This window comes from Mirounga angustirostris, unplaced genomic scaffold (assembly GCF_029215605.1).
Source record: "Mirounga angustirostris isolate CCGP_5_RB_7025 unplaced genomic scaffold, mMirAng1.0.hap1 SCAF_8, whole genome shotgun sequence".
Lineage (NCBI taxonomy): Eukaryota > Metazoa > Chordata > Mammalia > Carnivora > Phocidae > Mirounga > Mirounga angustirostris.
In genome coordinates, this window is record NW_026991716.1 from 85273543 (window position 1) to 85298911 (window position 25369).

The 25369-nt window shown below is 42.4% G+C and overlaps 1 long non-coding RNA gene across 1 annotated transcript in view; it reads right to left on the reverse strand.

Annotated features, from left to right (window-relative positions):
• Positions 1-10955: 10955 nt before the first annotated feature.
• Positions 10956-25369, reverse strand: part of LOC135365494 (uncharacterized) — a 102473-nt gene continuing 88059 nt past the window's right edge. Inside the window, exons 2-3 of the long non-coding RNA XR_010413432.1 lie at positions 20240-20361; positions 10956-11039 (exon numbers count right to left, since the gene is read on the reverse strand). This is a non-coding gene — a long non-coding RNA (uncharacterized LOC135365494). The remainder of the gene's footprint in view (positions 11040-20239; positions 20362-25369) is intronic.

Genomic DNA, 25369 nt, shown 5'->3' on the forward strand with positions numbered 1-25369 from the left:
CACATACACACACACACACTTATTTTTATGATTAAATCCTAATTACCCTGGGAACTTTGGCGTCATGTCCTTCCTAAGAGATTTTGGCTAATATGGGAACTACCTTGATTTATAGAAAACCTCATTTTAAGGGCAGGATGGTTCCTTTCCTAGGTCTCCTACAGGTTTTCTCCAAGATTATGCTTTATGTACTGTTACTACTCTTAGTTTTGATGGGAAAGGAAAGTTGGGGAAGAGATCCTTGAATCCACTATTTAATGTGAATGCTTTGAAATTGTTATTCACTTCTGCTACCAGCTGAGAAGTAGGCAAAGCATATTCTGCAAATCAAGCCCGTTAAAATTCCGTTGCAAAGTGTGGACTTGACTGACTGCAAGTGGAGCTGTCAGCTCGTACAGGCATCACCGTCAAAGGGCCGTGTCATCTGTCAGGGTCGGTTCCAGCTCACTGTTCCACACAGAGGGAATGCACTGTTGCCTCCCAATTGATAACACGCTGCCGGAAGCATGTTCCTTTCTCATCCGTCTTCTTGTAGCTGTCAAAAATGGAATCCATTAATTAGTTTGTTCTTGTGAATTTTAGTTGTTCTCAGGACATGTAAATTTTAAAGTAAGACAAATAAAAATCCCAACCCAAACCACGAGGCCTATAAGTGCTCAAAATCCCAAAGTGGTAGCTCTTGCTGACAGCGGTGAGAACTGACCAGCTAAACTCTGCCTTAAGTGAATGTAATGATGTGGCTAGTTTCCCATCCCTTTTAATGAGAGCATGTTTCCCAAGGCAGCAGAGGGATGGAGAGTTAGAGCAAAAGGCGGGAGATGCCCTTGAACATGGCTCTAACTAGTCAGGCAGTTTGACACAACTTAGGGAGTCTGGTTGCGGCTGCTCCTGCATGATTACCTTTTTGTACGTTATTCCTCTCCCGTGGCTTTCAGAAGAAGTTTGATGGGCTTTATTTCTCATTTTGGAGGTCCCAGAAAGCCTAGGCAATTCTATAAACTCCGTATACTTTAGACAGGGTACCCTCATGTGTAATTCACTTCAGCATTCCAATATACAGTGTATCTGTGAATTGAAGGAATATTCTATAAGAAAGTTGAAACAAATATATTGAACGATCTTTATGTCTGGTGTAGTATATTTGCAAAAATGAGTATAGCTCAGCTTAACCCAATTTTCTCTCTCTCCATCTTTTCAAGTCAGTGATAAAGGACCGCACTGACAGTAAATTATTTTATTCTATTCTATTCAATTCAATAAGCATTTATTAAGTGACTACTCTGTGTAACTCACTGTGCTAGGTACTCTGGGAAATACAAAAATGATTAAAATACAGCAGCCTTGGTCCTCTAGAAGCTCATGCTTTAGAAAAAGAGGCAGATGCACACACAAAGAGCCCTACTTCAGGATAGACTGCAGGAACTTGCTAAAGAACGGGCCTTGGAAGAGGAAAGAGAGCTCCGTGCCAGGGACTCTGAGAGGGAATCCTGGGGTGGGCAATGTTTAAGCAAGGATTTGAGGGGAGGGACCAGTCTCCGCCTGGCTGTAACGTCCTCAGTTTTAAAGGCTATCCCACATAAGGAGGGAACATATACACCAAAGCAGTGAGTCTGCAAATGACCAGGAAGACTGAACTTGCACAGGTGGGGATGTGCAGGGAAGAATTTTCCCTACTGAGGTACCAGCACGAGGGCTGCCCCCGTGCAATACAGGGAGGACCCCAGGATAGAGCCATCCTGAGCACTGGGCATTCTACTAAAGGTGCTCCCTTTGTGGAAAATGTATGGGGAAGTAGTTGATTAGGATTACATCTAACGATCTGGAGCATAAATAAATGGTAACTCTAACAGGAAGTATCTGAGGTTTTCCCCTTCTTTTTAGGTTTGCTCATCTCCAGCCAGGATATAATATGGAAAAACACGGCCACTAGAATGAATGGAAAAGAAGATAAAAAAATAATTTAGCAGAGTCTTTTTTAAGAGCATCAAAACATTTCGGGAATTTCTGATTCTTTTCCAGCAAGCAGCACGGACGTTTAGGATTATTTTAAGGCCCCGCAGGGAAGGGACTTGGTTTTGCTCCTTGCCGAGTCCCTACAACTCAGAGGAGGACATGGCTCACGAGCAGAATTCCAGCAGCATTTGCTGACTGTGCTTTTCACAAAACCTATCAACTGCAGCTCAGCCGGGTCTCAGAAGTGGAGCAAACACCACTCTGCTCAGCCGCAGGCGACCCCTCCACGGAGGGGTGACTTTACTTTGAGGTGAAACGTTACTAGAAAGAGAAGAACTTTTTAGCAGGTGTAAAATAGGGACATTAGCCAATCTGGTCACAGCTACTCTTATGATTTGAGTCAAACTGATTTAAAAGGAAAAAAAGCTTAAACTGATAGCTTAGAAAAATGAACTATGACAAAAGACTTCTGCTGAAGCTGAGAAGGATTGAAATGCTCATGTTTCTTGCTATAAAATGCTAACCCTAAGGTTATACCTGGAATGAAGTGAGGTCGTCAACTATTTGGTTAATTCAGTCCCCCTAACTGGTCCATTTTCATCCAGTCAGCAAAGTTTATTTTATGTGAAGAAAACTAGTTTGACCACCTTCACGTGAAAATAAGGCCGGCCACAGTAACCTCTAAGCTTCACTTTGGGATATATAGGTCCAGCCTCGGTGTTTATAGGTGAAGGATGTTGACCAACAGCTTCACTGGTTCAGCTGCAGATAATTTACTTAGGTGCTTCTGAGTCAAGAGGAGTCCGTGTGGGGACCTCTCTAAGCTGAAACAATGGGGGGATACACATAAGAAGCATTAATACCCACTAACGATAGAGCACAGATATAGGCAGGAGCAATATCTGAACTATTCTACCCGACCCTTAAGAGTGGGCGTTGGTTGCAGGGGTGGGTGGTTCAGAGTCCTGGAGGTCCCCTTCTGGGCCAGGCCTTTGGTTGCTGGATAGCGAAGGAGAGGTGAGGGCAGCGAAGGAGAGGTGAGGGCGGCAAAGGAGAGATGAGGGCGGCGAAGGAGAGGTGAGGGCGGCAAAGGAGAGGTGAGGGCGGCGAAGGTGGGGAGCGTTATGAGGTGGGAGGTACTGATGGCAACAGCCGTTTTCCGCAGGTACCAAACCACTTTGATCTCTTAATAGTCAGCAGAGACAAACCAGAGCACACCAACTGAAAATTATCCCTGAATATAGGCATAAAATCTGGTTTCTCTCCCTGAGGAACTTTTAATGAGTGCTCAACCCTATTCAGAAGGATATTCCAGCTGGACTGAGCATTAGACCAACTAACCAGGGGAGAGAGTCCAGAAAATTGTCTGGGTCTGGTATGTCTGTGAATAGATCCATTGTAAGAGTTCAGATCCTGCCGAAAATGCCAGTCCCTGCCTGGCTTGGGTAGGGTTGGTTCCTTTTAAGGGCTGCTGATACATATCACAGAGAGGGAGCAAAAGGCTCCCTTGAACCAGTTGGGGGGTTATACTTCTCTAAGGTCCTTCACACACTCTGACATGATGTTAGTCTTCACATCAAAATCCAGTCCGCTTAACTTCTACACATATGACAGCACCCAACTGACTTGGGACCTTCTAATCCCTTCCAGTCAACAGCAACATCTTGCTTCCCTCAGATCAACTTTCCTCCCCCGCTTTCTTTCCCTTCAACTCCCCTTCACCCAACCTTCTCTCCATAAGTGATTATTAAGCCTATTGCGTCCTAGGCACAGGAAATAACTTGAAACTGGAAATCATTTTGACATGGAACTGCGCACCAGTAACTCATGTGTAAGGGGTTGACAGGCCCACCAGGAGATGGATGCTGTTGGAGTTGGTTACTGTAGGAAGAGGTGCATCTTAGAGGAACAAGACACGTCATCCTTCATACAAGGGGTGAAAAGCTTTGCAAGTGGCACTGGAGCCTTTCCTCTGCACACGCCTCACTTGCTCTGATAAAGATGGGCCGCTGGGGTGGTCTTACCCACACAAGTGCCATCTGATGAGTTGGGACCCCACAAGGCAGATGGTCCAATCATTAATTGCCCTTCGATCCCATCAGAGTTAGTATCAGTCAAAAGTAGGTTGGATTTACCTACCAAGAATCCTTTCTAAAAATGAACACACTTGTGGAGGTTGGAAGCCCATCCATGTCCTTTCCGATAGAGGAATCCCTTAGAAATACTTGATTTCTCATTTAACTTTCTTTTTTTATAATGAACATATTTATCCTTGACTATGAACTCTTGCTGTAAAAGAAGACAGCAGTTTGGTTACTCGTCTATAAATAATACAGCAAGATCTATTAACCTAATTTCTATATGTAAGTTTTCCCCTTCTAATTGAATGCTTTTTCTCTTTCTTTTCATTAAAGTCAGCTTCCCGTGACCTTTAAATTCAGTTAGAAAAGTTAATCCTCTGGTTAATCTGGACCAATTGGTTTCTGAAACACCACTCAGTGACAAACCATTATTTCTAGCTCAGCTTTTAATTGGTTAGAATTTTATTGCTGCAAGATCCAGTAGCTGTCAGCTTTGCCTGCTAGCCACTCTGAGCCTTCTGGATGTATTCCAAGTCATTAAAGCAACAGCTCCTGTTCAAGCCGGGGATATTTATCCTGAACCCAAGCCCAGTGCTCTCTCCTGCTCTTATTTAATTAAAGCTTAGGGAATGTTGGAGGGAGTCCTGCTACAGACTAGGGACAAGTACACTTTTGGGGGAAAAAAAATCTTGAGGTTCAACTTCTTTACGTTAAATGCTATTTTTAAATTATTAGGTGAAAACTGCCATACAGTCACAATGTCGCATTGACGCTAAATACATGTTTTCTCAGATATTGTATAACTTGCCTCAGCTTTGAATCTCCTCCTGTACTAAAGAGCCCAAAAGAACCCAATTATGTCACAGTTAGAGGAATACTCATCTGATGTCCAACATACAGATAATTTATTACAATTATTTCGCTCTTATGAAGAATAGAAGCTCTTGTGTTTTCTTTCTAATTGTCCTATTAGTACCGTGCGAAATAAGAGCGAAATAATTGTAATGGCTCGCACCTGCAGAGAAGGAACATGAGTTTTATCTTTCTCCCCTTTCATTTTTTGATCTAGAACTCATGTGAAGAGAAGGGCTGTTATTTATCATTTGTTGGACACCCCACATAAGCCTTCCAAATTTACAAACCTACACTTCTGTCCTGTGCTTCCCACTGAGCTCCAGATCCATAGACCAATTGCCTTTTAAAGAACCCTATATGTATGCTCTGCTGGTACATAAGACCCATACACAAAAACCCTGAACTAAATTATTAAATTAAACAAAACTCTTTGACTCTCCCCTATCCCATTAGATTGCAATCACGTGTTTGCGTGTCTCAGTAGGAGAATGGAGGCAGGGATCTGGCGTAATCTAACCCTTGTGTCATACAGGAGCACGATGAGGGTTCAGGAAGGTTTACTGAGTGAATAAACCCGTGAGGGAGCAGTAGTGAAACTGCTGGGACTGGAGTGCACTGGGCCAACCCCCTTCTGGGCCCTGGCTCCCTCCTTCTCCCCCGGCTCCAGATTAATCCAGAGATCCTGTGTCAGGGCAACCGGCAGAACTACACAAAGATTTCTGAGTGCACAGTAGGTGACATGTCAACTCCACAGGCCCTGGGCTCTGAACTATTGGCCCAGCACTGCTATTCTGCTAATGCGGATGAGTCTGTCACTGTGCACTCTATAGGGGGGCACACCATCCTCAGCCTCTCTACCTCCCTGTAACCCCCAGTTGGGCTCCCTCCCTCATCTCTTCCTAAACCCTTCCACTACATTCTCCGGAACACACCCAAATCCCCTTCATCCTTCACCTCTCCTCCTATTGGTCCTTCTCCTTTCTTCTTCTAACTGAAACCTAGCCCATACCCTGACGGCACCGCCTCCCCAGCAGCCTTAACAAGTTGCATGAATTTTTCTTACACTCTGCCTCCAAATGGACCTAAAACTGCCATAAGTAGCCTCCTCACTCCTCATTTCCTTCCAGAAGGCCTGACCCTCTCACCTGCCTTTAAGCCCTCAGCTCCTTTGGGGCTCTTGCCATCAGACACACCAACCAGAATCCTTACTTGTTGCAGTCACCTGCCAACCCCTAGTCATCCCATTCTTTGCTCAGAGATGTTCACGCCGGGCTGGTTGTCAACCCTCACACTGCATCAGTCCTAACTCTCAGTGATTTTTATATTCAGAGGGACAATACTTGTGATATGCTGGGCTTCTCTCTCCAATTACCTTGGCCTCTATCCTATCTCAGTCACTCACTCCCACCGTCACAGTCTAGACTTTGTCATTACCGGCATCTGCAACCTCTCCATATTCTCCATTTCAAGCCTCCTATTCCTCTATTTCCTGCCTGTTCCTTCCAGTACCCTGATTTCAAGAGTATCTCAAGTGGGGCTCCCACTCATTGACTCCACCACCCTCCCCATCCTCCTGCCCCTGGTGTCTTCATTTCTTTCCGAATCTGATGGCATTTTGACAAATATATAAGGGAAATGTGAAAGGAAACACTGTAGAAGAAAAAACAGAAATAAGAGGGAATCTATTTTTATATCCAAAATGATAATCCTAACATGCACATTGAAAAATCTAAAACATTTCCTCAGAATTGGGGGATTTATTTCACTCCTACTGTTGGACCAGGAAATCAACCTTCTGGACTATATGTAGTCAGAGTCCCAGGGCGGCTCTTGTATTACACTTCATCTCAAGTAGATCATGTAGGAGTCCTTTGCATAGCAACACAAACTGGCGAGGCTTCAAAGTACAAACTGTTTTGATGGTATAGACTAATTTGACAAAAATCTCTTACTCGGTGGTCCCTGTAATATAATGATTCTATGAAGAGTTATAGTCCAATTTATTTCTGGAATCCATTCTACTACTGAGCAGACAAACTCAACTTTAATTTTATCTTTCTCCTGCAGCATTTGATGAAGTGACTGATAACTTCATTAGAATAGTAGATGGGGCTGTTATTATATATTAACAATCACTCCTAAAAAGAGAAAGATGTACCCAACAGTGCCCAGATGGAAGAGGCACTAACATGATTGCTGTGTGTGAAAACAAGTCATTTGACAGTAATACACCTTGAAATAGTTTGGAACTTCATTTAAAATAACCCATTCACATCAACTAAGGATGGAAAATAACATGGAAAATAAGGTGAATAAAAGCTCCCCTTAAAAATTCACCTTAAAAACTATTTCCTATACTGGCTACTTCTACTGTGGGGGAAAGAAAAAGATATCACTGAATACAGAGGGAAAAAAAATAGACTGGATATAACAATTAGGTAGCAAGTCTATATAAAAATAGATTAAAATGGGAAAAATTAAAAAATAAAATAAAATGGGAAAAATTTAGGGGTCTTTGGGGATTAAGATATCTGTTTATCTATCTATCTGTTTATCCATCTATCTACCTATCATCTATCTATCTATCTCCTGCTGTGAATTTGGTAAGAAATAACATTGTGTTATTTTTTATATCTTTTCATTTTTACCACATATGGAATGAATTGTATCAGAATTGAGACAGAAAGGATGGATCCTTATTAACTTTTTGACTAGAGAGGAAGAATTTCTGAGCATGAACTCTGCCACTTTAAATCAATTAAGTACCAAGAGAGCCATAAACTGGCCCAGGGTTGGAATCTATTGTGAAACTTCCTGGAAAATTGGAACAAAGAAAAGATGCTAATTTCTCATAGAAGGGGGGAAACATCCTTTTAATTGGATCAGATTATTTTTTATCTTCTGGATTTTAAAGACTGACCAGGACAATAAGTACCTCCCAATAAATTTTAACCCAATCAATAGGACTTAAAGATTAGAGAACTCTGCCATTCTTTTACCTGACAGGTAGCAAGGATCAGTGATTTAACAGAGGACTTAGTAGTCAGCATACTTAGTAATGTTTATGGGGTAGTACCTACTGGGAAACTTCACAAAGATTACAAAACTTCTCTGGGCCTCCATTTTCTCCATTTAAAAGCAACTTTACACATGCCTTTTAAAAGTTCAACTTATCAGCTTTTCCCCATTAAAAACATTTGCAAGCATGAACAGATTATGAATAGGCTTGGAGAGGGAGGGTGGGTAAAATAATTATATTTTCTTTTTTTGTAAGCTTGTCCTAAGGAGACTGCACTGGTGGTAGTGGGGTTGGAGACATGGAAACAAATAAGGAGACTGTTACGATAATCTAAGATGGAGATGATGAATGGTGGCATTGGGGGAGGAGAAGGAGACAGAGTTGAGATATATTAAGGGGATAGAATTTATCGCTTCCATTTTTCTGCTCCACTTAAAGCCAGTTGGTGGCATGACTGCACCCCTTTCTCATGACATACAGTTCTTTTCTCTTTCTCCCTTCTTCTTTTCCTTCTACTTCTCACATACCTGATTCCCTATTCTTTTCCCCAGTGTTTCTTCTTCTGTTATTCATGCCCTAACTCTACCAGTCAAGTCTATGGCTCAGCTGGTCTTCCAGAATTCAGGACCCGGAAGGCCCTGTGGGTATAATGCATGTGACAGATGAGGGGTCTCATGGAGATGTCACACCCCCTGATTTAATTGTAAATAGTAAACCACTAAACAATCTCAGGCACTAACACCAAAAACCCTAACAGGAGACACACCCCTATTTACTCCTCTACAATTGACGAATATCATTCAAAATAACCAAGTAATAGATAAAATGGAGGGGGAGCGAGAATAGACAGTGATGGATGGCAGTAATTGCAATGCTTACCATTCGACGCGAATTGCTGTCTTTTACTAAACAAAGTGAGTTCTTTGGTAAAAGATGATACAGCAAAAAAAGCTTTTGGTCATCTAAATAAGATAAGTAGGTGGTGTGACGAGCACATGAGGCCAGGAATAGCAGCTCTGAAACCCTCAGACCCCTGCGTCTAGCATCTGTAGATGTTCACTGACCATGTGCCAGAGGAATGGGTACTGTCCACTACCATGGAAAAGTGTGTTTTAGAGGAAGGCCGTAGAAAGCAGTGACCAGAACAGATTGTGGTCAACCCAGTGCCATCCCCAATTCCTTCTACACTCTTCCCACCACCCCAGGGGAGAAACCTGGGAATTACAGTTTCCAGGATTCTTTGTTTTGCAGGGTCTCAGATTAGATTCTGTGGGTGAGATGCACTCCCGTGAGATTTAGAGGGTGAAAGAAAGGGAAAGAACATTCTCTGGCAATGGCCAGGGCCCTGGCATTAGCAGGCAGAACACATGGCGTTTGGCTGGCAGCACCAAGCGTCCTCCCAAGAATCCACCGTTTTGTGCTACAGGAAGCTAAAATCACAAGTAGTGACTTTCCTGCAGTTCCAGCGCATCGAGATTTTCTGAAAAGCAGGAGTAGCCTTCTTGACCTCTGCTCCCCAAGTCCTTCCCATAATTGTATAAGCCCCTTATTCCCTGTGGTAAATCTCCTGCTCACATGACCTAGAGTAGCTTCTGCTGCACCGAATGAACGGAGACTGATAGTGATTATAAGCTTGGGTACAGGAAGTGTGGGTTACATTAGGAGCCGCCACATATCACCTGAGGGACCTTGTACAAGTTTCTTAAATACTTTAAAAATAATTTTCTCCGTTTATAAAAGTAGGAATAATAAAATTACACCTGCCCTTCTTATAAGGTTTCATCGAAACCCTCGTCAAGGATTAAACGAGTTCAAGCATGTAATAAAAGCACTTAGGACAGTGCTTAGAGCAAATAGGCTTCAAAAACAATGTTAGCCATTCATTTTATATATATTAATACTAGCAATAATGAACTCAACCAATAGCTGTTTCTCCCCATCCTTGTGGCTGGTGTGGGCGCTCCTCAGAATATGCACAGCAGAAACTGCAACTCAGAACACACCACTGTGCAGGGATAATAAAGGTGTGATTTCTGCAACTCCAATTTTAAGAGAATGACCAAAAATTCTGGATGAGGGGTGCCTGCGTGGCGCAGTCAGTTAAGTGTCTGACTCTTGGTTTCAGCTCAGGTCATGATCTCCCGGTCCTGGGATCAAGCGCCACATGGGGCTCCAGATTCTCTCTCCCTCCTCCTCTGCCCCTCCCCTCTCATGCTCACACAAGTGAGCACATGCCTTCTCACTCTCTCTCTTTCTCTCAAATAAAAGAAAAAACAAAACAAAACAAAACTCTGGACAAGGCCATGGATCCACGGCATGACCAAAGCTAGAACTGATTACAGCTCTAGCTGTTACAACAAAAATCTTGTTGGGTGATGACATGGAAGTTGGAGTAGCTGTTAGGTAGAGTAGAAGTTGGGACATCCCATTCCTCTAAATATTGCTCTGTGCTCCTGGAACTTCTTCCATCTCTAGTTTTCTGTGGGTTGGGCAATACATATTCCCAAGAAAGATGGAAGTTGGGAGACCAACAGTGTTAGAAGATGAAAGGTTCAAAGAGAAGCAACACCAGATTAAACCAACGTGGCCTTCGAAGAAAAAGAGACCTTAATCACGAATTCATTAGATGCTTCTCTGTGACATTAGTTTAAGGAGTTTCAAAACCAAAGAGGGGATGACTGTTTTGGCCTTAGAAGATACTTAGATACTTAAGGTTTCACCTCACAGGTGAGGCGGTGAAAATTGCCATGGTTGTGGTCTCTCCCGGAAAAGGCTGCTGGTGTCATTTAAGTCCCATTTTGCTTCTGCTTACCCAGAATTTGAGCAGAGTCATGTTTTGTAATTCTTGACGGCAAGCAGCATCTCCGAGTCACTAGCTCCATAAGGAAGGGCAACGATGTGAATTACTCCCCAGAGCAGAGCTTACTATGGTTCAGGAAAAGGGGAGAGGGTGGCCCCCAGGGAATGCGCTGGGCTGATGCGAGGTCCTTTGATTCTCATGGGGGTTTCCTTGAAGGGTACAAATGCTTTCCCTTGTACCCCTATCATCCAAGATTCCTGAAGGCCCACTGCTTCTTTCTTTCTTTTCATGGAAACTTCAACTTATTTTCATTTTCCTATTCCATCTTTTTCTGTGAAGTGAAAAAATAATCTTAATTAGCCAACTTAGAGACAGCAGCTATCTTTTATTGCTTCTTTTATTCACATTAGTTGATTGAAGAATGTAGGTAAGATGCTCCCACTCTTCAAAAATGAGGCTCTGAAGATAACATTTAGCTAGCTACGGTAATCCCAAATCCAGTTTTCTAGCCACCAAGATACTGATGAGGATGAAGGTATTTTGGCTGATTATCTTCACATAGAAAGTCCTGGCATGGGAGGGGCATCCTGTGGTATATGGAGAAGGTGTGCAGATTATATACACAGCTGGTTCACAGGCTGAGAGCCCTGCGAGGGTGGAAGGGAGAGATTCTGCTTCTTCACCTCCAGAAATCCTAGCCCTGGGTAGAAGGAGAGACTGAAATCCCAGGACACAGCGCCCCTAGCGCTGGGGTTGACCCTTGTTATAAACCCCTCTAATTGAGGCTGCTGTTGGTTTTCTTGAATGATACACAGTATCCTTCTCCTGGAAAGGCTCTTGTGCTGGATTCCTCTCTGATGGGTCTTTTGGGGCCCTCAGGAGAGTTAGTGGGAGAGATGGGGTGGCCCAGCAAAAATTCTCAGAAACGAAAGTCTATGTTCTCCAAACTGGGCCTTCCCAACTAAGAATAACAGAAGGTAAAATAGAAGCAAAAGATAGTGTTCATTACTCGATCAAGTGTTGATTTAGAAAAAAGCCATGCTAGGGGAAGAATGAAGGGGGGGAAATCGGAGGGGGAGACGAACTGTGAGAGGCTATGGACTCTGAAAAACAAACTGAGGGTTCTAGAGGGGAAGGGGGTGGGGGGATGGGTTGGCCTGGTGATGGGTATTAAGGAGGGCCCGTTCTGCATGGAGCACTGGGTGTTATAAGCAAACAATGAATCATGGAACACTACATCAAAAGCTAATGATGTAATGTATGGTGATTAACATAACATAATAATAAAAAAAAAGAAAAGAAAAAAGCCATGCTGAGCTAACTTCATCTGTTTTTTTAAAGAGTATTCTTCTTATTTATTATTTTTTTTCTTCTTCTGTCAAAGAAGAGATTGAAAAATTTAGCCTTAGGGTTAATCTTTAACACTAAATATTCAAATACAAAAAGGAATAATGCTTATGGCTTTAAAATATATGGTACTCATCTCTTGTTGTTTAGGTAGAGAAAGAAACCTACTTAAATGGATTTGAAAGGGACATTGACAGTTTACTTGCTACGTGCCAGATACTGGCCTAAGCCCCTTTAAGGAATTATTTCAGTTAATCCTCAAAGTATACCTTAGGATTATTATTATCCCCATTTTATAGATGAGGAAACTAAATCTGAAAGTATTTAGTAACTTGCACAAAGTCATACCACTAACACTGAATAGGATCAGGATTAGAATCTAAGCAATCTGATTCCAGAGCCTACACTCTTAATCATTAAGCATACTACCTGCAAGAATAAAGAAAGTTTTCTGAGGCACCAACTTCTAGGCTTCTATAAAAATGGTGGCCAAGGGGTGCCTGGGCAGTTCTGTCAGTTAGGCACCCAATTCTTGGTTTCAGCTCAGGTCATGATCTCGTGGATAGTGGGACCCAGCCCCACGTTGGGCTCTGCACTCAGCAGGGAGTCTGTTTCTCTCCTTCTCCCTCTTCCTGTGCCCATCCACATTTGTTCTCTCTCTCAAATAAATAAATAAATCTTTTAAAAATGGTGACCATGTCTTTTAGTTGTGAGACAGCAGGCTCTCTGACCCAACCAAATGAGCCTTTGCTGTTGGCCAGACCTCCCTCCAATCTCCCAACATCCAGCATGTGTTTGTCTCATGGACACAAGTCCTGCTCCTTCTTCACCACCCAGCCTTATCTGAGTCTACATCCAGGTTTTACTAATGGTTCTTAAAGTTAGACAGATGGGGCTACATCATAACACCTCTCAGGGAGGGAGTTGCAAGCCTTACAGAGAAGCTCATCACCCCCAAAGTCTTTTCATCACAAGGATTACTTTGTAAATTGTGTGATCAGATGCAGAGGTTGCAATAATAAACTGTTTACAATAATGTATTTGTCTCCAGCCTAAGTCAATGAGAACCCTATCACATTTCTACCTCCACCAGAGCAATGAGCTATCAGTCTACACTTGGAAATAATAGTATCTTTCATATGTGAAGAGCTTTCAGTGTTACAAAGTGCTTTCATATCTGCTTAATTTTCACAAAAACTCTGAGCTTATTCCCACTGTCCCTATTTACAGATGAGTACATTGCAGTTCAAAGTCATACAGAAATAGCAGATATGACACCTAAAACCCAAGTTTTCCATCTCACAATCTAGTGTGCATTGCTATTATGATGTTACTTAAGGTAGAATTTCACCTTTATTTATTTTCATTCCTGAGGGTAGATGTTCATAACGGTGTATGTACCGCAAACTTTCTCATGTCCTCTAACTTTTAAGTAGATAATAACCACCTAATCAACCTGGATGACTTGAGTCTTAGATAATCCCTTCTGACTATAGGAGTCATCTGTCATCATCTAAATAACTCTAACATGATTCCTGACATTTATAACCAGGGTTCAGAAAAATCTATAGTAATAGACAACTCTTAAGAAATGGAATAACAGCTAGTTTAGTGTTACTGTAGACACAATACTGGATTAAGAGGGTGGAAAATGAGTCCCCAGGAGTGTACATTTGGGCAAGTCACTGCCCTTCCCATTTGAAATCTAAGGGTGTTGGATTAGCATTAGATCATCTCTTAAACTCTCACATTTTATGAGTCTGTTCATTTTGGCTGAGATCTAAAGGAAACCAGTGAATGTGGAGGCAACAGGAGGCCAGCAAGAATAAAGCTGGCTTCTAGAATTCCCCTGAACCACCACCCTCAAAGTCCCAGGTCACAAGAAGATAAATCCTGGGAAGAACTTGGGGAGCTTGTGGAGCTGGATCGGAGGTGTCCCTGCAGAGTCTCACCTAAGCCATGCAGGCAGAGCCCCTCCCCATAGGCTTCCAGGGCAAGGGTGTCAACATCCTTCTCCGAAACAGCTCTCTACTAGCAGTGAGTTCTTCCTTGTCTACCTCCTCAACCACACACCTCGTCTGTGCCCTTTTCCTTCTCTTCCAGTTTCTGTGGTTGAAAAATCTTGGATGACTGCCAGTGGTATAATAGCAAAACACAGAGAAGCTGTTTGGCCAAGAATAGGACTCAAATTTGAGAGACTACACAGGAAATCTTTCCTTTAAACAGTGGAAGAAATTCTGGTTGAGTTCCAGCATCCATTCTGCCTTTCCCAGGTGAATAACAATGTGGTTTGGTGGCTCAGCTCAGCTCCAAGGGCAGGTTCTGAGACACACAAGCCAAGGATCGGATTGTGGTGTTTTTCTGATCGCTCTTGCCAGTAACTGGCTTAAAAATCCAGGTTTGGGCCAATCCACACAAGGCCTTAGTCTGATAGCAGGAAATGATTTGTTCAGGGATTGACCCTTCCAAGTAATCTCTGGGACCTCTTTCCTACTATATCATCCTTGCTCATTCAAGTCCAGCCATACTGACCTCCTTGTTTCTTGAACATGCCTGAGGGTCTTTGTGTGAGCTGTTCCCTGTACTTGGAGTGACTCTCTCCACACACTCTAAAGCTAACTCCCTCATCTCCTTCAATATTTGGCTCAAATGTCACCCTCTCAATGAGACCTACTCTCTCCATCTTATTTGAAATTGAAATCCACTCCTTCATCACCCCAGATTTCTTTGTTTTCCTGTTTCCACCCTCCATAATATCTTTTAAACATTCTATATAGTGTAATTATTTATTACATTTATTGTTGCATATTTTCACTTACTCATATGTAAAACACGTGGTAGGGATCTTTGTTTTGTTCACTGCTTCACCACAAGTGCTTACCCCAGTGCCTGCCTGGCCCATGGTCAGCATTCAATACCTTCTCTTTATGGCACGTTCTTGGCATTGCGATCTCACCATCTTCCTTTCTCCTGCCCCCTTTCCAGGGTACCCATGATGAAGAGATGCCGCTTTGGTAGTCAGGGTTAGGGCACGCAATGCCTGGGCAAGAGCAATGATGAAGCTTTTCCCTAAAGGGGAGAAATGAATCCCCGGTCTCCCATAGCATTTGGATTCTCAAGCTTTCAAAAATGCTACACCAGCATTGGCCAGAAACAGCATGAAATATCTCTATTTGGTCTAAAAATAAAATAAATTTTAAGAAGTCCACTGTGATAAAATTAAAATATGGAACCCAAGGGTGTTCCAAAGTGCTGCCTGGAGGTTTGCTGTGGAAATTCTATGAGCTATTGTTCTGTGAGCATTAGTATTGCCATAAAAACAGTGGGTCTTTGCAAGTGGCCACTTTTCTCTCTCTGAAAAAGCTATAGGTGGAATTTAGGTGTACAGTTTAGAAAAAAAGAGCTTTAGAGAAGTAGATGGATTTGGGGGTCTATACAATTTCCACAAAGATCTCTATATATGGAACATCTGCATGTGTCTGAACTTGGGTGCCAACTAGGAAGACCAGAACCTCAGTCTTGCAAAAATGGCTCATGGGACCCAATAGTAAGTGGTTGACACCATTCCTGAGGGTACAGACCTCTTGTGTGGTGATCTGAGGCCTCCTCCAGGCTGACTGAGTGAGGGAGACAGCAAGGCATGCATCAGGACCTCAGGACCTGATATTGTAGCCCAGTCAGACTGTATTTTCACCTTTCCTGGCAAAATCCCATGAGCCCATCCCCTTAGGCAAGCTTAGATCAATTTTAGGCAGAAAAAAAATGTATTCATATTGATAACATATTCCTACTCCACAACTCAGAGTATCTGAAGTGATAATATTTAAAACAGTACACTAAGAGAAATGATTAGGAAATATTTCACAAAGAAGAAGCAGCAATAATTTTTAAATTTGAAAATATAAATTATGAGGTAATATCTCCAGTTTCACAAGGAAAAGGAATCCCTCTTACTCAGCAGACTCCAGATTTATTTTCTACATTTCTCACAGAGCTGTCCTTTGAACAACTTCCCTTCTTTCTCAAGAAGGGAAGACCTATCTTAAAAAAGTCAACCCAGCAATTATTAGAATTGCTCTCTTTCCTGCTAGAACATATATTTGAAAGAATACATAAAAATACTCTGTTGTTGTTTTTACCGTCTCTTCCATTCTGTAAGCTCAAACAGCTAATCACCCTGAGAGCTCATTTCCCAAGATTCTCTATGAAGAATTTCAATCTCTTTCACAAAGTTCTTGTGATATTTTTTTCTTGTGATATTAGTTAATCCAATAAGACATCTTAGCAAAGCAACTAATGCTTTCATGGAGTCCTCTACCTTAAAGTATAATTAGCTCCTCAACTGAGACACGAACATTGCACCCAATCTTGAATTAGAGCATCAATCATCCACCCTTTAAAGAAGACAAAATCTCTCTTTTTATTGCTAGTCTGCATTCATGGGCCAATTATTTTACCTTGTTCACCTTACTCCTTTCCAGGCTCTGATCAGTCACATAATTGTCTATTATTCTCTGTCTCCCCTTTGGTCTTCTGTCAGTCCTGTAGTCAAAAATCATGGCTCTGATGTGCCACTTTTAACCAAGATGCCTACTCTACTTTGAAGGCTATGGTGGTTCCCAGAAACCGACAGACTCAAAGTCATGAATTGCAGGGACTATTTCCTTCTTGATACCTGAGGTTAGAAAATAACTGTATCAAAGCCTCTTAACCCAAAGTCCCATAGGTGGGCTTTAGGAGAACATGGGAGTCCCATAATTATACAAAAATTGTGTTTATGGTTCTATGTTCACATTTTTTTCCTGGGGAAAGAGCACTTAAACTTCATCAAATTTTCAAAGTAGTCAATGACACTCCCAAGATTAAGAATCCCTGGAATAAAGAGCTTCTTTCACTGACTCCTCTGATACTTAAGGAAAAAGAATGTGGATCAAAATCACCAGAGAACCTGGTCCTCCCAAATGAGGCCAAGTTTGCTGAAGGAAGAACAAATTAGGCAGTTTCTAAAAATAAGAAAATAGAAAAAATTGCCTATTGAAAAATAAAATGTTGTTAAAGATGGTATAGTTTAAATAAACCCCAGGTCCCCAGTGACTTCCGTGTGCAGAGCCTGAGATGGGCTTTGAGACTGAAAACCCTATAACCCTCATTCCTGTTTGCAGTTGCAGATCCTGGAACAGTCTCTTCCATCCTTTTTCCTTTACAAGAAGAACCTTTTGCTCTGATGGTGCAGAACAAATAAATCCAAGTCTAGATATGCAAAGAACCTCCTCCCTGGCTACCTCTTCTCTCCCAAACTACTGACCATTTCCCTCCATAGGTTGAGGTATCATAGTCTTTTGTCCGCAAGTCAGAAACAACCAAGTCTAACAGTTTCACTCGCCATGTTGTGACAATCCCATCAGCAACACCCATATCATAAACCAATGGCAGTATTATTGAACGCAGGTTTCTGTGCTAAGTGCTTTATATGCAGTACATCCTTTAATCATGAAACAGTCCTAGAAGTAGCAATTACTATTAGCTCCATTTCACAGACGGGAAAACTGATGTTAAGAAACGTTCATTTGTGTATCCAGGTTCACACACCTGGTGTGACAAAGCTGGGATTTAACCCCAGTTCTGCTTGACCCCAAAGCCTGTGTTCTAAACCACTTCTCTATAAGGCCACCTTCACACAAATGAACTGGAATGGAGTCCCCTCACGTTGCAAAGCAATTTTTCCAAAGTATAAATTTCACAGGTGTGCTGCATAAAGGTGTTACCATGATCAATACTTGAAAATGCAAATGCAATCATTATATTATGTTCACCTCAGAACACAAAAGCTTGATTGCATAAAAATGCTGCTTTTATTAGTAAACAGGAGAAGGTTGAAACAGTCTTACAATTTCTGTATTGCTCTATCACTACTAGTTCAGAGTATGAAAATTTGATCAAAGCACCTTCTTAAGAATTCAGTTTCATTTGTATTTTCAGTCCCCAAATATAAATACAGCTATGGTACATATCAGGGATATTAAGGACACTTGTATAAAAATGGAATTGAATGGTGCATTGTAATCCTCTTTTTCACCCAGCAGAATTTGGGGGAAAAAAATGTACTTAAGTGACTCTGGAAGCCACAGCTCAGCAAAATGTCAATAAACAAAATATCTCAATCTGATATTTGATATCAAGCATTCAGGAATTATATTTTCAATAAAAGCATCTCTTGGGTTGATAGCACCAAAACAAGAAGAGGTACAAGATTATAATTTTATGACGTGTGCCACTTAGAGGAAAAAAAAAGAGAATTTTTTTTCATTTACTCTGATGTTGTCAAAGCAAATCATCTCCCTACTTGCTGCAATTCTCTCCCTCATGAGGTAAGAGGCTGGATAGGGGAAGATGCGTCTAGCCCCAGTGAGGATCCTCCATGTTTGACTGGCAATGAGAGAAAAGATAGGAGTTGTAACAAATCTCCTCACCATTCTCTAGGTAGAAAGTTCCCCAGACTTCTCTCTCAAAGAATCTAGGGATTTATTCCAGAAAGAATTCAAAAATCAGACTCCTGGGCTCTATGGGGCATGACAGCAGCCTGGCCTCCTTGACGGTCATTCTCAGCTCTGGCCACCAACACCAGGAACCAAGCAGAGAATCTGCAACTTAGCATGAGAAGAATTTGGAAGGAATTTTGAGAGCTGCTATAATCAAGGACCATGAAAATCAGGTGCAGACACATCCGTCAGGAAAAGAGCTTTGAAAACTCTTGTGCATTTGGTGGTTTCTAATTTAGAAGCAGACTTTGCCCGCCGACTGTTCTGTGCTCGCCCGATCTGTGGCACTACTCACTCTAACCTGGCCCATTGGGAAATCACTATCGCCTTGGCTCGAGACCAGTCAAAACCATGGAAATCGCCATATGGTGTGAATCGGGGTTTGTCAGGAGGTGTGGAGCGAGCACACTTCCTAGGCTGTATCCACTGACAGAGCAGGTTCTTACTGAGTCACAGCTGGTGAGGGAAGCATGCCGCTACCCGGTAGGATATGGATGGCATTTCTGAAAAGGTCTCCCCTGTCTTAATTTTTATGAAACCTAAATTTCTTCAAAAACCTAAGAACAAAGTTATATTTGGATGTACTTTCCTTTGTGCTCCCTAGGGGGGAAGAAAAAATTTACCTTATATTTTAAGATTAAAATTTGCCTAAAAATCACAGGTGAAGGAAGGATTCAGTGGACTCATAGTGTCAACCAAGGAATGTCACCTTTCATGAATTATAGATTTTCTACAGTACTGTTTCATCTCAGCTGCCCACCTGAAGTGGCAGGGAGTTAAAAAGAAGTCTCTCTTTAGTGTAGGCTTTTTTTTTTTTTTTTTTTATGATGGAACGCTTTTACCATACATATCTTTTTCTTAGACTTGACTTTTCTAAAAACAATTTAATGGGCGCCTGGGTGGCTCAGTCAGTTAAGCATCTGCCTTCAGCTGGGGTCCTGATCTCAGGGTCTGGGATCGAGCCCCACATCAGGCTCCCTGCTCAGCGGGGAGTCTGCTTCTCCCTCTCCCTCTGCCTCTTCCCCTCTGCTCCTCACCACCTCTACCCCTCCCGCTCTGCTTGTGCTCTGTCTCTCACTCTCTCTTTCAAATAAATAAATCTTAAAAAGATAAAAACAATTTAACATCTCTGAAATTTGTATGTTTCTTAAAATTTACAAGATATCTTAATGTAATTAACATTTCATTTTTCTTAGTTTCAGTGAAATATGGTATTTCCATGGCAATTTACCTAAATCTAAATGCCCATGTAACCCTAAACTTCCTTTTATATAAATAAGCCCAGAGCTATTTTGAGATATACCGAAGACATGAAGCAGAAACCTCCCTTACAGCTGTGTCTGCAGCTAACCGACCTCTGCTTTCCCCAGGAAACTCTGCTCCTCGCCTGGGGTCCTGGGCAGTGACAGACCCCTGCAGTACTCCAGACTTCTCACTCCAGGCTAAAGATGAGCAGTCCTTGCCATGTCATCTACCATCAATAACCAACCACCCCAGGCTACTTTCTTCTCAGTATTTTGTATTTGTCTTTCCAGAGACATTTGCTAACAGGAAACAAAGCAAATAATGTAAAAACTAAAAAGAGTGGACGGGCAAGCTATGTATGGGAAGACCTGGTGAAGGAGACTTCAAATTCAGACTATACCTTAAAATACCCAGGCCCTGGGATCTTGCATATCAGTCGTAACTTCTGAGATCTTCCCTGGCATCGGGGAACCTGTAAAGGATGATGTCATGGCCCCACATTAGTGTAGGTTGACCTCGTACCTGCACAATAAAATAAAATAGTAAAGTAAAACAAAACTAAACCAAACTAAATTAAGTTAAAGCAAAAATTCCTCCCTAATTGTTCCAATCAAAGGATGCAAACTGACAGCCCCCAGGTTTTTTACAGCTACTTCTATGTGTATTTGGCTCTGTTCTCTGCTCACCTGATATTTTAAAAGACAAATGAGGCATTTTTTTATTCTGTACCACAAGCTGCTTAAGCAGTACCACTCACAGTAACATTGCAGTCAGGTGTACAGAAGGTGACTGGGGAGAAGGATGCTGATAAAAATGCTGTTGTGTTGGGGCGTGTGGGTGGTTCAGTTGGTTAAACATCTGCCTTCGGCTCAGGTCATGATCCCAGGTCCTGGGATGGAGCCTGCATCGGCTTCTCTCTCTCCCTCTGCCACTCCCCTCTGCTTGTGCTCTCTCTCTCTCTCTATCAAATAAATTGATAAAACCTTTTTTAAAAATGCTATTGTGTTGATTAACTAGTAGGACATCCCATGTGTTGGGCAGGAAGTGAAACTGAGGTGTGAAACCAAAGCAGAGCAGGGTAGACGGTCTAGATGAAGTGTCTGGCAGGTGTTGGCCCTGGGGACGGCAGCAGGGCTCTGGGAGGCTGGAGACCCAGACCAGAGAGCTGTCCACTAGTGTGCTGTGCTAGCCGGGCGAGGGACAACGAGACTGGAGAAGCAGAACATGTGGAGAGATGGCGAGAGGATCAAGCATAGGTCCTCCGGGGGGACAGCCACATTTCGGGGATCTGAAGTGGATCAGAAATTAGCGAGAGACTGAGGTGCAATGAGGGATGGAAATAGGAGGGCATCACCTGGTGAAACCCAAGGCAGGTGATCAAACGCTGTGAGAGGTCAGGAACAAAAGCCAGAGAGAGATGTGGAGTCTGACGGTGACAACGTAACATTTGAGGCCTGGGAGGGGAACGGTGGGGCAGAAGCCGGATGCGAGAGTCAGCAAGTGGGTGGCTCCTGAAGACAGAACATGAAGACTTCGTTTCAGAAAGCCAGATGGCCCAGTAAAACCACAGAAAGCACAAACCACCTTTCTAACATCCTCGCTAGCCAAGAATCCCGACTGTTGTATATTTAGTAAAATAAAAGGTACATTTATTTTGTTTCGAGACATCTTAGGAACTTCCCAGCTATTTCAAAATCACCCTTTCTCCCACCAAATTAATCAATTCCCTGCTTGGGTGGCAATTATTTGTTGTGGTCAGGATCAGGGATTGAAAATTGACCTTTGTCTAAGGTCAACAGTAGCACTGTGCTTCTGGCTTCTTCCTTGCCACTCAGCAGCTGCCCTTCTAGAATTTACTGAAAACAATTCGTCTGCCAGGAAAATTTGCCAGTGCTATATTTATTGATTTCAGAAAGCTGTGACAAACAACCATGATGCTGTGTGTAGTAAATTGTCAGAATATAGTGTATCACCCAAAGCTCTCAATGGACTTAGGTCAACGCTGTGAAATCATCAGAATCACGGTGGTTTTAGGGCACACCAAATCTGCCTTGGAGTTGATTTTTTGCAGACTCATCAAGCTTCGAGCTTAATCTCACATTAATTGTATTCTATATAAATAACCAATCTTGTGCATGTGGTCTGTGTAATGTCATGTTACGATAAGCTTGAGGAGCATTCAGCTGATATTATGCCCCCTCTGAAGCGAGAAATCTACTCCACTAAAAGCTATTACATATCAGACGAGTCCTCTGCTATCTATGTTATATTTCATCTGCTCTGTGTTTTACCCTTTCAGAAGTAGCAATCTACAGTTAAATCACAGAAAAGAGGATATAAAGTTGTCAGCAGGGGAGGCAAGATAACCATGCTGGCCCAGTCATTTCCCTCAACGTGTCTCCTCATTCTGAGTCCTGTGCCTCGGGACTTTAGTTTGGTCTGTGCACCCAGCATTCAAGTTTCAGGAGGTTGAGCTCATGCTGGTTGAGCTGGAGAAGATGATCAAGGAAATGCCAGTTTATTAAGTGGCCATGAGAAGCTCAGGATTCACAGCAGATCAGGAATTCGGCAGGGCTCGTCAGCACCTTCTCCTGTAGGAAAATCCATGTGCGGGAGGAGAGCAGGAACTGGGGCCCCAGGGAGACCTGGCCTTCACATCTTCTCTGCCGCTCACTGGCTGCGTGAACCTGCTCAATGAACCTCTCCGTGCTGCAAGGTCCAAAGAGGGGCAATCAGCACATGACAGTGTTCTTTTGTGAGGCTGTCGTGAGAATTAAGTGAACAGATTCACGTAAAATGTTTATCACAATGATAAGTAAATGCAGAATGAGAATTTACTACTATTGCTGTGTGGAAGGATGAATCACAATCAGATTATTTGGTGGCCAGAGAATCAGAGAAACACTGCTTTGATGAAGAATCTTACTCCATTAGTATTTGCTTCTGAGCTATTTGTCATGCATAGTGAGAACCTCCTCTACCCAGAGCTGTAAAATTATTCTCCTATATTTTAATCTAGTATTTTATGGTTTTATTTTCCACATGTAAATCTTTGCTCCCTTTCAAATATATTTTGTTTAAGGAGTCAGCTTTATTTTTTTTCCTTAAATGGTTATTCAGCCATCCCATTTCATTATTTTTTTTTCTATTTTCTCTCTTGAAGGATGAATTTCTGGGACTGGGGGCTTACTTTCACACCATATTTGCTCATCGCTGGTATGAATTCTTTTTGAGGAATTTTATCTTTGCAACTTTTAAGTGATACACATATGGCTATAGTTTTGGATCACTTTGCAGATCAATATAGGGAAATTTCCTCAGAAAGGCAGAGAGCATTACATTGGGATCTCTTTCTAATTGGAGACTATTAGTTCAGCACAGACCCTTCCATGTTGCCCTCTTCACCAGATTGCGGGGGCGCGGGGGGCGGGGGGCCTGGCTCATTGCAATAGGTGGCTGGTTGATCCCAGGAAAGGAGGAAAGGGCCAGGAGCCAAACACCTGAAAAATCTGGAAAAATGATTTAATCTTTGAGCCTTAGAGTTTTCATTTACAGAATGAGTGAAATAACACCTGTCATTTTCCTCTCAAGATTGTATAAGGATAAAATCATATCACAGAAATGCCTGTGCTTTGAGAAAGCAGTAGGGCTCTCCATCGTGTGGGCTGCTGTGGACGGTGGGAGGCCGAAGGGATCTTTGACCCAACAAAGGGAGGTACCTCTTGATCACCTCAAAGGGAACCTTAGGAGTTGTGGGGAAAGGAATCTACCTGGGAAATTACGGATTGCATTTGGAAAATTGGAAACAGTTCTGGTGTAATTAGGGACCATCCACGATGTATGGATGACTGTACCAGTATCTCCTGATTGGAAATGCCTACAGTTATGGAGCCTTCCGCAGTCTTGGTGCTGGAAAATGCTACTATCTAATAACAGCGGATAACAGAAAATGCTTGCAGACTCACGGAGCCAGGGTAACTCCAGACTGTGCGTTCACATCTCTTTCCTACAATCAATTCTCCCCTCTCTGACTCACACACACGACTAACACATTCACTCGGTGCTCCGCTCCTAATTTGTAGGTATGTCTTCTCGAACATTTTAGGAGGGAGGCCACTGTCTGTGTGAACGGTGCACTCTGAAGCTTACAGGATACACAGCCTTCCGCAGCAGCGCTGTTTGGGGGAGGGAGGGTATATTTAAGGAAATAGCTTTAATAAGGTATGAGCAATTCCCTACGTGAGTCTGCAAACTTTTAATTCACAGAACAGCATGCTCTTTGAGAGTCTGGAGCACTCCAACTGGGACTGCACCTACAGTAGCAAAGCAAGCTAGATGATGTTCCAAATCATCAGTCTAATTAGCTGCAATTGTTTTTAAAGCCATTCCAGTGCTGGCAAATGGCGTTCTAGGGCACAGATCTGCAAGCTCTTTCTTTCTCCCGAAAGGGCAGATTGTAAATATTTTTTTGCTTTGCAGACCACATAAAGTCTCTGTCACGACTACTCAGCTCTTTCACTGTAGCATGAATACACTCAGATATCATATGTAACATGAATGGACAACATGGCTGTGTTCCAGTAGAACTATTTGTTGCCACTAAAATTTAAATTTTATATAATATTACCCATCGCACACACAAAGGCTTTGATTCTTTTTTCAACCATTTAACAATGTAATACCCTTATTAGCTTGATGATGGGCAAATACATAAACAGGTGGTGGGTCAGATTTGGCCCACAGGGTACATTTCGTAGATGCCTGCTTTAGGTCCCTCACCGGAGGGTCACTCCAGAGGGACCAGTGAGGGCCACTGCTGGTGCTGGATTGCAACACTCTGGCCCAACTGGGCCCCTGTGGGGACACTGAATCAACCTTGATCTGAAAGTGACCAGCCTGAGGGAAAGGGGAGAAGCTCATTACAAAGCTCTCTTCATAGCTCTTTGAGGGTCAAGATAACCACTGAATTCTCTGCCTTACCCTTGTCAATGTTGGTGACATCAAAAAGCTAGAAAATGTTGCCTGCTGGTTTCTGGCAATGCTCTGAAAGTTTTTAAGGCCATCTCATTTGGATTATTATAGTCAGGATGAAAGTCCTGAGATGGCTCCTTCTTTCTGGGGAGACCCCTGTAGACATAGCATGTTGCAGATTAGAAAACATTCTCCCATCGCATACAACAAGCCTTGAGATTCTTTGTTTTTATTTGTTTATTTTTTGGGTTTGGGTTTGTTGTTGTATATTTTTAGGAGATACTAAAAAAAAAAAAGATAAAAGAAAAAAATCTTAACTTTCTACCACCTGCTACTGAATTAAGCACTGGTATGAAAATGTAATATTCTGTATGGTTTGTTTGATCACACTGTTCTCTGATGCCATATCTAATTTTTCCAGCCTGACCTTTCCTAAAATTCTGCTGGCTCTTTCATTGGGATTTAAATGAAAGGGCAAAGCATCTTGCATAAATATAGAAACAGAGTAAGAATTGTATAAAATCTACTGAAGCAAGAGAAACTCAGGGCAATTAATGGC